We start from the raw sequence: 12,317 nt of genomic DNA on the forward strand, positions 1-12,317 counted from the left end.
TTTCTGTCGAGCATGTAGCGTGCGTGCTCTGGGCGCGCCCAGAGCGCATGTTTTGCACACACGCGCAACCGAGCTGCCATGTCTTGCCCCTGGCCTTTGCTCGCCCGCAGGGCCGCGCCCCGTTCTCGTCCGCTCGCCAGAAGCCTCCAAGCCGCCCCTGGCGCCCCACAGCGCCGCCGTCAGAGCCCTCTTGGCGGCACGTCGGCGTCCACAACACGCCCCTGCCATGGCAGCGCCGCCCAAGCCACAGCCGCCCGCCAGCTGCCCTCTGGAACAGCTCGAGCTCATCCACGAGCCCGTCTGCTAGCGCCCGTGGCTGCCATGTCAGAATGGCGGTTCACCGGCGTTCTTATCTGCAGCCGCGGGAACCGACCTCGACCGCCTATAAAAGGAGCCACCGAGCTCGTCCAGGCCCTTAGGCGACCTCAGGCCATCTCCCTAGTGCTCCCATAGCCAGCAATCGACGGAGGGAGGCCGTCTGCCTCGTCTCCGGCCAGTTCGGCTGCCGCCACGCTCCGATGCCGTACGTCGCGAGCAGGGCCTCCCCAGTTCTTCTAGCGCCACCGTCCGACTCCCCTCAACCGTGCGGAGCCGCCCCACCTCTCTAGCCCGATCGAGAGCCACCATAGCTCGATACCCCAATCCACCTGAAACCACCGTCCGCCGCGGAGCTCGCCGCCGGCGACCGACCCCACCTTGCCAGCCTATCGACCACTGGGAGGACCGCCCTGGACCAGCGGATCCATCCCCGCCCTCAGAATCTCGTGGGGAGCCGCCGTTCGTCAGCGGCAATCGTCGGAGCCCCGCCACCGCTCAGCCAGAGAAGGAAGGAGGGCGTGGGCGACTGGTCAAACCTGACCAGTGGACCCGACGGCCCCACCTGCCAGTGACCCCAGCTCTGTCGATGTGTTTTAAGTGGAAACGTAAAACACAGGAGTACGTCTTCTCTGTCTCGAAAGCGTATTCTTATTCGAACCGTTTTTCTTTTTCTGTTTAATTTAAAAACAGATTTGAGTGAAACTTTGACTAGCTATAACTTTTTAAATATAACTCTGTTTGACCTGATTCTTTTTTTGTTGTTTCCCAAATTCCATCTAGTTTATTTCCATATTTATTTGAAAAATTTCCAAACAACTTTTTTGTACTGTTTTGAAACTATGTGTTAATTTAAATTTTCTTAAACTAGGATTTTGAAGAAGGAAGCAACTTTCAAAAAGTGCACCCCCACTTGCATACTCTTGAAGGCAAGCATTCTGAACCCTGGCATAATATTTTGTGTGTGTCGTTCGATGATAATACGACACCACCTTGACATGAAGTGTTCGGTATTTTATGTGGTGTTATGATCATATTCATGAGTGCATAATGATGATTCCTTGCTGTTGGAATTTGATATGCTTCTGATAGTAATCACCCTCGTATGCCTTTCATGCCTATCGGGAGGAATCCGGGAAACTCTCTGTCTTGGGTAGACACGAACTTGTCTCTAATAATTCGTTGAGACGATTATGTCCGGTAAGGCATGGTGAGGTATGATGAGTGGTGATTTTGTTTGTTGGTGTGAAATATATTTGTTATACTAATCCTGCAGGGAATGCCTTAATCTCCTGAGTCGATCATAGATCGAGTCTTGTTCCAATAACCCCCATACTTGTTTCGTACTACCACTTGTCCCTGCCATAGGTAGGGTATGGTTCAGTAAGTTGTCAACCCCTTCCTAGCACACACCGTACAGAGAGGCCATGGTGGAAGATACTAGCTGCATCCAGTAGACATGCCACCTGGTCCGGGGGCATGGGTGTTTCCGGTTGGAGCCGAGGGGGTAGCTCCCCTAGTTTGCGCGCGTTATAAATTTTGTGATCCCATGCTAGTCGAGGTTGTAGCCTCCCCACTTAGAGTTTCGCTTAACGGGTGTCGTGGGTGATTCCAGACACCGGTAAGTTAGGCTGGTGTGTGCGGTCAGATGTGTTTTCAATTAAAAGACCGTAGACGGAATTAGCCCCAATGGACTAAAGGAATCTGTTACTCGTGGGTAAAGAGTACATCCTCTGCAGAGATTATATCTATTCGAATAGCCGTGTCCATGGTTAAGGACTACAGTCTGGGATGGGTCAAGTGTCGGTCTTAGTGTCGGTCTTCGGAGGAAAAATTGTTAACCAGAACATTGATCATGACTTGGGACATATGATGATTATGATTATTATTACTATAGCCTAACCATTGGTATTAATTGAATTATTGAGTATCCCTGGGACGGTTCTACCTCCTGGATATTCACTTTGATTATTCTCTTATAAGCCCTTTATGTGGTGTCGCTCAGACGCCCGACTGTGGCATGCTTGCTATTTAATTATTTATAAGCCCTTTATGTGGTGTCGCTCAGACGCCCGACCGTGGCATGCTTGCTATTTAAATTACTTATAAGCCCTTTATGTGGTGTCGCTCAGACGCCTGACTGTGGTATGCTTGCTATTTAATTATTTATAAGCCCTTTATGTGGTGTCGCTCAGACGCCCGACTGTGGCATGCTTGCTATTTAAATTACTTATAAGCCCTTTATGTGGTGTCACTCAGACGCCCGACTGTGGCATGCTTGTTATTTAAATTACTTATAAGCCCTTTATGTGGTGTTGCACAGACGCCCGACTGTGGCATGCTTGTTATTTATTTTATTTGTAAGCCCTTTATGTGGTGTCGCTCAAACGCCCGACTGAGGCATGCTTTATATTATTATCCTTTCGAGGCGTCACTTCAAACACCCGATCGGTGCATTCTAATTCTACTCTCTGATTGCATATTCATGTTTGACATGAATAACCTGCTTGCGTGCATCATGGATTTTTATTTCGTGACTGACGTTGTGATCATGGAATATTTCAGAGCATGATTATCATTTGTTATATTATACATCTGTTCATAATGTTTGCGAGTACATTCAAAGTACTCACTGGCTTGTCCCTGGCTATTGTCTTGGCTAGATTTCTTGCATGGAGAGGAGCGTTGCGATGACAGCCCCAGAACCTACGCAATGGTGTTAGCAGCCTCGCGAAGATAGGAGTTATCCAGGTCAGCTGTTCCTGTGGGAAATGGAGTCCCATAGACACTGACGAACCACAAACCGCTTCCGCCATCAGCCACTAGAAACCTTGTGTTGTACTCATAGGCCAGAATGGTCTTGTACTACATATTTTGTATTTTTCTTGGAATTTCTGTATCAAGTTGGTGCCTCATCAGCTAACAGTAATCCTGGGGCTGGTGAGCACAAGGACCATTTTCTGGGAAATATATCCTGAAAAACCGGTCGCTACAAGGTTGTCAGGACCGGTTTTCCAATAAAACATTTATTGAAAAACCGACCATTATATCAGACCAGTATAGAAGAATCCTCCTTACTGGTAGACAAATCCTTGATACAGAAATCCAGAAGTACTAAATATTATACAAGGTTGAGCTGAGGCTGCTCAACAATTTATTACAAGCACGCTGATATTATACATAAAGGTGGATATGACACAAAGGGTATGGTGGCATAACTACTGACTCGTAATAAAAGTGGTGGTGGATATGTCATAGTGAAGTGGGTGACATGACTCCAAAATCTTACAGTTCATCAAGCGCCGGAGTGAGGCTCGGTGATTTTATTAGGGTAGTGGAAGCGTATATAATACAAGTGACCAACTCTAGGATCCCACGGGACTGACTGGGACTCCTCTAGGCGTCGGACTCGCTATCATACTCTTCATCCACAAGATCGCCTTCGTCAACATCTGGCCAAATCAACAAGCCAGGTGAGTACTTTGAATGTACTCACAAGACAATTTGGACATAAGATATAACAAATGCAAACATGATGCACATGAGCAGACTAGTAATGCGCACTCAGATAATAAATTTGCACTGCATGTTAAATAAAAAGGAAGTCAGGCGGTAGTCCTCCTGAAATCCCAATAAAATAGTTGAAGAGCGATCGGGTGTCTGAAGCGACGCCTCGAAAGGAAAAATAACTTAACATGACGCAGTCGGGCGTCAGGGCGACACCACATAAAGGGCTTATATTGAAACGTAAATGACAGTACGTGCCACAGTCGGACGTCTAAGCGACATCTCGAAAAAGGGCTTATAATGAAAGTAAATAACAAGGATGCCGTAGTCGGACGTCTGAGCGACATCACATAAAGGGCTTATATCAAAAGTAAATAATAAGAATGCCACAGTCGGACGTCTAAGCGACATCACATAAAGGGCTTATATCAAAGTAAATAACAAGAATGCCACAGTTGGACGTCTAAGCGACATCACATAAAGGGCTTATATCAAAGTAAATAACAAGAATGCCATAGTCGGACGTCTAAGTGACATCACATAAAGGGCTTATATCAAAGTAAATAACAAGAATGCCACAGTCGGACGTCTGAGCGACATCACATAAAGGGCTTATATCTCATCATTCGAATTCAAGTAGCTCATGAAGATAACGTCATTCCACGGAATACTCGGTACATGATAATAAACTGGTTAGTCCATCCACAGGAATAACATTCGTCCGGGTTTACCACTCTCAGTTTCATGCTTATTCTCTAGAGACTGTCACTGAGACTGACACTAGGACTGATACTGAGATTGACACTAATATGTTGATCAAAGTCCTTCACCATGGACATGGTTACTTGAATGGTTTTGACTCTGCAGAGTTTGTACTCTTTAACCACAGCCAACGGATTTCAGTAGTCAGAAAGGACTAGTTCCTTTTACGGTATCTTAGGAGAAACACATCTAACCAGTACACACCCATTCCACATTCCGCTACCAGGAATCACCCTAGGCAACGTTCAAGAAAAACACTAAGACAGGGAGGCTACAACCTCGAATAGCATGGGATCAAATTTATATCGCGCGCTCTAAGGGGTGCCCCCCTCTCGGTCCCAACCGGAAACACCCATGCCCCCTGACCGGATGACGGGCTTTAATCCAGGGCCATGGAACCCTCATCACGGCCCCTCTATTTTGTGTGTACAAGGAAAGAGGTTTGCAACTTACTAAACCGTATACTTTGTAGAAAACATGTGGTAGCACGGAAGAGGACGAACGGGAACAAGACTTGATCCACGTTAATACTGGAGTTAAATAGTTGATATAAAACTGGCATGATTCAACAATACCAACTTGCAACCTATCATGCCACCACATGATCAGGTTATCTCACCATCAAATGAACACATCGAATTTCGAAGCTCACTTGCAACTTGCTTGCATGAAATATAACATTCACAAATGCTTATAAACATGTCATGAGAAAACCACTTAAGCAATCATGAAAAACACTCATCATATCAAAGGTTCAAACATGCTTGCCTGGTTCGGGGTAGTCGGAGTCTAGCTCGGCGAAGTTTGCGGCTCCGTCACCTCCTTCGGTATCTATGTTATAAAAGAAATCGGATACTAACGTAAATACCGTGCGTGCATAAAAATTGTTCCAAATATTTTTTCAAATAAATATGATAAAAACTAGATAGAAAAATAAAGATGACGGAAAAAGAATCAACTCAAAATCATCTTCTGTTTAAAAGTTATTAAGGTTTTACTCCAGGGACTAATCTGTGATGAAACAGAAACTTTCCAGGGGCTAGCTTAAAAAAACAGAAAAAGTTTCAGTTGGAAATACGCCAACCCAAAGGGAAAACATACTTTGCCTGAAGGCGCTTTCAGAAAACGTTTCGAATAAAAGAGCAGAGGCTGACGAGGGGGTTCCGCATGTCAGGTTTAAAATCCCACCGCCGGCTGAAGCAAACGATGATCGCCGGCAACGATCGACGGCGATCCAGAGGAGGGCAAGGGTATGGTTGCACTCACGGGACAATTCCGCGTCAGTGGGTGGTGGATTTGGTCGTCGGCGAGCACCACACCGACGGCGGCTTCCATTCTGGCGGACGGCGGTTCGGTCGAGGATGGATCCCTCCGAAGAGAGCTGCAAATGCCAAATTGAAGCGCGGGTTAGGGGAGTGGGTGCACTAGGAGGTTCCTCCCCAAGTTTGAGCTAGAGCTATGCAAGGAATCGAGTGAATCAAGCTGGCTACCAGAGCGGGTCGTGGCGGCCGAAGTTGGGGAAGAAGGCCTCCTCGAGGTCCTTCTAGCGGCTGGGCGCGGCTCTGGTGAGGTGGAGGAGTGGTGCTGGGTCGAAGGCGAGCTCGGGGCCTCTATTTATAGCCAGCCTGAGGCGGTTGCCGAGAACGGGAACACTCCGGCGAGCGATTACGGCGAGGCAGTGGTCGGGCGGGAGGTTTAGGTGACTGGGCACCTTCGGATTGGTTCACTGGTTCCATTCAACAGCTAAGCTTGATCAGATTTGGCCTGCTCCCGTGGCCTCGACGGAACGGAGCTCACGGGCTCGTCGGCGGCAGAGAGCGCGCTCTGCACCTCTTAGGCCACGGCGACGGTTCTGCAGCACGCACAGGGAAGAGGACGGCCACGCGGAGGCTCCTGGTGGTGTGGGCGGTGCTGGACGGCGCCGTATTGCAGGGCTAGCCCCTGCTGGTCGCCACGGCGGTTCTGCCACCGCGGAAGACGCCGGAGTTAACGTGACACGTCGCCACCGACGCTCGCGACCGGCCAAACAACCATGCGGCACATTGGATAAGAAGAAGGAGCAGTGAGCAACGATCCAAGGCAGCTACTGGCGAGATTGACGAAGAGCCCTGACGAAAATGACACTGACGACTGAACCCAACACTGAACTTCTGAAACTTGACAGGAACAGTGCCGGCCACCTGTTTGACGAAATGATTTATGCACGTGGAAAATTCTTCTAGACCTGAAACTTGGTGAAGTGATCTCTTGATGCACCTGGAGACTGCCTGAATTATCTCAGAATTTTTGGAAAAGAAAATGAATGAAATTCACCAAAAATGGCAAATCTGGTCCAAACTTGCAGCAAGCAAATATTTGAAAAATTTGTACTGTGGACTAGCAGATCTTGATGGATCTAGGTTGAGGACACCAAGGACTAGCTAGAGGAATTTATTTGGAACCAATACTCAAAGGAAATCTAGTAGTTCCTTTGTAAATCACTAAGGTCCAAATAAATGGCAGAAAAAGATTTTGAGTTTAACATAAATAGAATTAAAATCTAGGGGAAGTTGAACTTTGCTGGACTTGATGCTTGACTTGACCCAAAGTGGGGAGGTGGGTTTTGGAAGAAAGTTTTCAACATAGGTCATGGCAAGAGAGTAATTTTTGAATGGGAAAGAATAAAATTCATAATTTATAGGAATTCTTTTTAATAAAAAGGAATTGTAAAAACCTTCCAAAATTATTTGTGTTGAGCCAACACAAGATGAAAAATCTTCAAGACCAAAAATCAAGATTGGGAAGAACTCATGAAATATTTGTCATAAAAAGATTTGAGAAGATGCGCCCCTTTTTTGAAAAATTCAAGTGACCTTCTTTAAATCAAATAAAGAAGTTGATAAAAATCACAACCAAAATTTTGGGGTGTTACAACACCTACCCCCTTAGGAAAAATCTCGCCCCCGAGATTTCAATTGATCCTCAAATAGGTGTGGGTACTCTACTCGAAGGATATCCTCTCTTTCCCATGTTGCTTCATCCTCGGTGTGATTACTCCACTGGACCTTGAAAAACTTAATTGTTTTCTGACGGGTCCTTCTTTCAGACTCCTCCAATATTTTTATTGGACGTTCCGTGTAGGTGAGGTCTGGTTGCATGTCAATGTTCTCGTGAGATACATGCTTTTCTGGGTTGCTTACACATTTCCTCAACTGTGAGACGTGGAACACGTCGTGGACGTCTGACCGTTCTTCGGGTAGGTCTAGCTGGTAGGCCACTGTGCCTCTTCGTGCAATCACACAGAAGGGTGCAATAAACTGTGGTGCTAGCTTTCCTTTAACTTTGAATTGTTGCAGGCTCCTCATAGGAGATACTCGTAGGTACACATATTCACCGGGTTCAAAGCTGACTTCACGATGTTTTTGATCGTAATAACTCTTTTGTCGGCTCTGGGCTGTCTTGAGTCGATCCCTGATTAGTCTAACTTTCTCCTCAGCTTCCTCGAGCATGTCTGGGCCGAAGATACGACTGTCTCCTGTTTCTGGCAAATTTAATGGGGTACGACATCTTCGCCCGTACAAGGCTTCAAAAGGTGCCATTTGTAGACTGGCTTGGTAACTGTTGTTGTATGCGAACTCGGCATACGGCAAGCTTTCTCCCCAACTGGTTCCATAGGTGAGAACACATGCTCTTAGCATGTCCTCTAAAATTTGGTTCACGCGTTCAGTTTGTCCTCCAGTCTGGGGTGGTGTGCTGTACTGAATACTAGTTGAGTTCCCAGATCTTGTTGTAAATGATCCCAAAATCTAGAGACGAATTGAGTGTCTCTGTCGGATATTATAGTCTTTCGAATTCCATGCAGATAGACTATACGGGAGAGATAAAGTTTGGCAAGCTTCTGAGTGGTGTGGGTTGTCTTTACTGGGATGAAATGTGCCACCTTAGTTAATCTATCTGTGATGACCCATATGGCATCATTTCCGTGTCGTGACCAAGGTAGTCCGACAATAAAATCCATTCCAATTTCGTCCCACTTCCACTCAGGTATCCTGTTTGGCTGTAATATTCCTGCCGGTTTTTGGTGCTCGGCTTTAATGCGCTGACATGAATCACAACATGCAATGAATGTGGCTATATCGCTCTTCATACCGTGCCACCAAAAAATTTCCTGGATGTCCTTGTACATTTTGGTTCCTCCAGGGTGGATTGAATATGGAGCGGTGTGGCCTTCGGCTAGAATTTGCTGTTTGAGGTCCTCTATATTTGGTACACAAAGTCTGTCTCCATACCATAATATTCCCTTATCGTCTACGACGAATTCTGAAGCCTTGCCCAGACTCACTTTACTTTTTATGCCTTCGATGCTGGGGTGTCCATGCTGAGCCTTCTTAATCTGTTCCATTAGGGTGGGCTATATTTCCAAATTTGACACATTGCCTTCAATGACCATCACCAAGTTGAGTTTGGCGAACTCCTGCTGAAATTCAGGTCTCAAGTTCTGTAGACTGTCGTTGCCCGAGCTGGGGTTTCGACTAAGAGCATCTGCCACTACATTCGCCTTTCCTGGATGGTAGTGAATGCCAACATCATAATCTTTCACTAGTTCCAACCAGCGCCGTTGTCATTAATTGAGTTCTGGTTGTGTGAAAATATATTTGAGGCTTTTATGGTCCGTATATATTTCACAACGATTTCCAAGCAAAAAGTGCCTCCACTCTTTGAGTGCATGAATGACTGCTGCCAATTCCAAGTCATGAGTAGGATAATTTTCTTCATGTTTTCATAGTTGCCTGGAAGCGTATGCGACTACTTTGCCTTCTTGCATTAGTACGCATCCGAGGCCCTTCCGGGATGCGTCACAATATACTTCAAAACTTTTGTGTATGTCTGGTACAACCAATACTGGTGTTGTTGTTAATTTCCTTTTGAGTTCTTGGAAACTTTTCTCGCAAGCTTCAGTCCATACAATTTTCTTATCCTTCTTGAGTAACTGTGTCATTAGTTTTGCTATGGTAGAGAACCCCTCAATAAACCTTCGGTAATATCCAGCCATCCCCAGGAAACTTCGTACATCTGTTACGTTGGCTGGTGGTTTCCAGCCAAGTACGACCTTGACGTTTTCTGGGTCCACGGCAACACCTTCTTGGGTTAATACGTGGCCTAGAAAACCAACATGTCTTAACCAAAATTCACATTTGCTGAATTTGGCGTATAATTGATGTTTCTTTAATTCTCCCAGTACAATTCTGAGATGTTCAGCATGTTCTTCTGGTGTCTTAGAGTATACCGGAATATCATCAATGAACACCACAAAAAATTTGTCCATAAATTTCATGAACACTTTGTTCATGAGGTGGACAAAATATGCGGGGGCGCCTGTCAGTCCAAACGGCATTACTGTAAATTCATATAATCCGTATCTGGAGGTGAATGTTGTCTTAGGGATATCTTCTGTCCGTACTTTTAATTGATGATACCCTGACCTTAAATCAATTTTTGAGAAAACCTTGACTTGTGCAAGCTGGTCAAATAAATCATTTATTCGTGGCATCGGATATTTGTTTTTGATGGTGACCATGTTGAGTGATCGATAGTCTATACATAATCTCAGTGTCCCATCCTTTTTCTTGGCAAATAATACTGGTGAACCCCAAGGTGAGGAGCTGGCCCGTATAAATCCTTTGTCCAGTAATTCTTTTATTTGCTTCTTTAATTCTACCAACTCGGAGAGTGCCATTCTATAGGGTTTCTTGTAAATGGGGGTGGTTCCAGGTGCTAGTTCAATGATGAACTCTATTTCCCGGTCTGGTGGCATGCCTGGTAGTTCTTCAGGAAATACGTCAGGGAACTCACACACCACTGGAACTTTTCTTAACTCTGAAATGTCCACCTTGTTCAACCTTGGTTGCCGTGATATTGGTCTTTCTTGAGCTGCAATTTTTATCGTCTTCCCGTGATGATGAGTAAGAATTACAGTCCGATTGAAGCAGTCGATAAATCCCTTGTTGGTGGTTAACCAGTCCATTCCTAGGATAACATCCAGTCCCTTATTTTCCAATACAATGAGGTTTGCCTGAAACTTTAGTCCCTCAATCTCAATAACCACACCTTGGCAGTAATTCTGAGTGATTTTCTTAATCCCGGGGGACTTGATGGTCATGGATTTTTCCAAGGGAAGCATCGAAAAATCATGTTTCAAAGAAAATTTCTTTGAAATGAACGAGTGAGAAGCTCCAGAATCAAACAAAACAGTGGCAGGTATTGTGTTGACTGGGAACGTACTGAGTACTGAGTGGAAGTGGGACGAAATTGGAATGGATTTTATTGTCGGACTACCTTGGTCATGACACGGAAATGATGCCATATGGGTCATCACAGATAGATTAACTAAGGTGGCACATTTCATCCCAGTAAAGACAACCCACACCACTCAGAAGCTTGCCAAACTTTATCTCTCCCGTATAGTCTGTCTGCATGGAATTCGAAAGACTATAATATCCGACAGAGACACTCAATTCGTCTCTAGATTTTGGGATCATTTACAACAAGATCTGGGAACTCAACTAGTATTCAGTACAGCATACCACCCCAGACTGGAGGACAAACTGAACGCGTGAACCAAATTTTAGAGGACATGCTAAGAGCATGTGTTCTCACCTATGGAACCAGTTGGGAAGAAAGCTTGCCGTATGCCGAGTTCGCATACAACAACAGTTACCAAGCCAGTCTACAAATGGCACCTTTTGAAGCCTTGTACGGGCGAAGATGTCGTACCCCATTAAATTGGCCAGAAACAGGAGACAGTCGTATCTTCGGCCCAGACATGCTCAAGGAAGCTGAGGAGAAAGTTAGACTAATCAGGGATCGACTCAAGACAGCCCAGAGCCGACAAAAGAGTTATTACGATCAAAAACATCGTGAAGTCAGCTTTGAACCCGGTGAATATGTGTACCTACGAGTATCTCCTATGAGGGGCCTGCAACAATTCAAAGTTAAAGGAAAGCTAGCACCACAGTTTATTGCACCCTTCTGTGTGATTGCACGAAGAGGCACAGTGGCCTACCAGCTAGACCTACCCGAAGAACGGTCAGACGTCCATGACGTGTTCCACGTCTCACAGTTGAGGAAATGTGTAAGCAACCCAGAAAAGCATGTATCTCACGAGAACATTGACATGCAACCAGACCTCACCTACACGAAACGTCCAATAAAAATATTGGAGGAGTCTGAAAGAAGGACCCGTCAGAAAACAATTAAGTTTTTCAAGGTCCAGTGGAGTAATCACACCGAGGATGAAGCAACATGGGAAAGAGAGGATATCCTTCGGGTAGAGTACCCACACCTATTTGAGGATCAATTGAAATCTCGGGGGCGAGATTTTTCCTAAGGGGGTAGGTGTTGTAACACCCCAAAATTTTGGTTGTGATTTTTATCAACTTCTTTATTTGATTTAAAGAAGGTCACTTGAATTTTTCAAAAAAGGGGCGCATCTTCTCAAATCTTTTTATGACAAATATTTCATGAGTTCTTCCCAATCTTGATTTTTGGTCTTGAAGATTTTTCATCTTGTGTTGGCTCAACACAAATAATTTTGGAAGGTTTTTACAATTCCTTTTTATTAAAAAGAATTCCTATAAATTATGAATTTTATTCTTTCCCATTCAAAAATTACTCTCTTGCCATGACCTATGTTGAAAACTTTCTTCCAAAACCCACCTCCCCACTTTGGGTCAAGTCAAGCATCAAGTCCAGCA

At 45.2% G+C, this 12,317-nt stretch overlaps 1 long non-coding RNA gene across 1 annotated transcript in view; it reads right to left on the reverse strand.

Annotated features, from left to right (window-relative positions):
• Positions 1–3,375: 3,375 nt before the first annotated feature.
• LOC125517285 (uncharacterized) overlaps positions 3,376–12,317 on the reverse strand; it is a 35,859-nt gene continuing 26,917 nt past the window's right edge. Inside the window, exon 5 of the long non-coding RNA XR_007287536.2 lies at positions 3,376–3,767. This is a non-coding gene — a long non-coding RNA (uncharacterized LOC125517285). The remainder of the gene's footprint in view (positions 3,768–12,317) is intronic.

Source organism: Triticum urartu, chromosome 1A (assembly GCF_056163025.1).
Source record: "Triticum urartu cultivar PI428250 chromosome 1A, HENAU_Tu73, whole genome shotgun sequence".
In the NCBI taxonomy this organism is placed as follows: Eukaryota; Viridiplantae; Streptophyta; class Magnoliopsida; order Poales; family Poaceae; genus Triticum; species Triticum urartu.